At 55.2% G+C, this 1,671-nt stretch overlaps 1 pseudogene; it reads right to left on the reverse strand.

Annotated features, from left to right (window-relative positions):
- Positions 1 to 422: 422 nt before the first annotated feature.
- LOC104074801 lies at positions 423 to 1,157 on the reverse strand (annotated as a pseudogene).
- Positions 1,158 to 1,671: the final 514 nt, after the last annotated feature.

A 1,671-nucleotide genomic window follows, 5' to 3' on the forward strand; every position in this document is an offset into this window, starting at 1 on the left:
CTTTCTTGCTGGCCTCTTTCCAGCCCTCTCTACTTTCTTCTTGCTGGCTAACATTCACTGGCCATAGCAAGAGACCCCCAAGCCCCCTCTGATGCTCAGCAGGACCCATCTGACACCCTAGTCTGACACCAAGCAGCCACCTGGGAGCCGTGGGCCTTATGCAGGATGGAGGCTGGACCTGCTGCAAGCCCCTTGCAGGGCTGGCCCCACGAAACCCCCTGTTAGGACTCCAGCGAACAAACTTCAACTCAACAGGCTGCCTCCTCCTCCTCTGCCGTGCCAGAGCCCAGCGGACACCGTTCACTCATCGTACCATGCCCACACAGGTTAGCCAGTGACCTCCAAAGCTGTCCTGGTCCTGCAACACCACCACTGTCCGCACACCCAGAGAAGAGAAAAGCAGAGTGTCTGCTCATACTCACAGTTTTGAAGTCCTCATGGTTGCACTCTTGGCCTTTAAATTTGCAGTACAGCATCATATCCTTCAGGTCGTGGCCAACCCGCGCCAGGAACTCCTGCATGTTGAAAACTTTTGGTTTATACTGCTTGAAGTTGGCCTTTTCTCGGAGGATGGCTAAGACAGCCGGGTCAGCCAGGTGAGGGTTGGGGATCTGCAGGTTGACGTCAAGCAGGGCCAGGAGCTCCCCAGCGTGGTACAGGTCGTTGGTGGTGAGCCGGGAAAAGCGAAACTCGTTGAGGTTACAGATGGTGACAGCAGGGAAGACCAGGCTGTTTGCCACGACCTCATCCACTTTGGTCACATGCTGGTAGGAGAAGTAGAAAGCCACCCGGTCTGAACTCTCAACCAGGAGGAGACCCAGCGAGCCCACAAAGGCCAAGGTCCAGAGCAGGCGACGGATGGTCACTGGCCCGTAGACGAAGACGTGACGGATCCCGTGGAGCGTGGAGGTGTTGGCAAAAATCTGGATGCTGGAAGGCTGCAGGCTGCCCATGCTGCCCTCACTGGTGCTGTCCTTCAGATCCATCAGGGATAGTTAGTTAAATCCTGGCACTGCTTTTTTGGGTCAGTCTGTAGCTGGAAGTGGGATCCGGATCTCTCCCCTCCCCTCTCGAAAGTAATTAAACCCTCTTAGGGGTGGGAGACGGAAGGAGAGTCTCAGGCCAGCTGCCGCGAGTTTATCCCACAAGCTCAGCAGTAGCTTCATAGGGGTAAATATTTATATAAAATCCATTCAAACTCTCGCTCTCGATTTCCTCGGTGCGATAAGAAGGGCTGGTTTTATTTAGGGAGACACCAAGGTGATGTGGAAGAGATGTGGGTGGGCAGCGAAAGCTGAGCCAATGGAAATAAAGTCCTCCCCCTACACACACACACATGCACACACACACGCGCCGAACGGAGATGAGATTAAGCGAGAGAGGGAGCTTAAAACAAGTCGAGGCAGCTCGCAGCCTGTTAACTAGTGCGTAAAGCCCAAGGATGCCGCTTCCCAGAGCTGATGTCTTGCAGAGCGCTGGGGCTTTCAGACCGATCGGACGATGTTCCCTGTGCTCCGGGGATGCGAGCTGCTGGATTCAGGCATCTCTCCTCCTCCCCACCCCTCCATTTTGGGCAGGGCTCCAAGAATTACCACCCCGAAAACCCACCCCGTGCTGCCGGTGTTATTTCCGAGGGTTTCTCTCAGGGAAAGGTGGGCAGCTAATTCAGCA

This window comes from Fulmarus glacialis, unplaced genomic scaffold, assembly GCF_000690835.1.
Source record: "Fulmarus glacialis isolate BGI_N327 unplaced genomic scaffold, ASM69083v1 scaffold893, whole genome shotgun sequence".
Lineage (NCBI taxonomy): Eukaryota > Metazoa > Chordata > Aves > Procellariiformes > Procellariidae > Fulmarus > Fulmarus glacialis.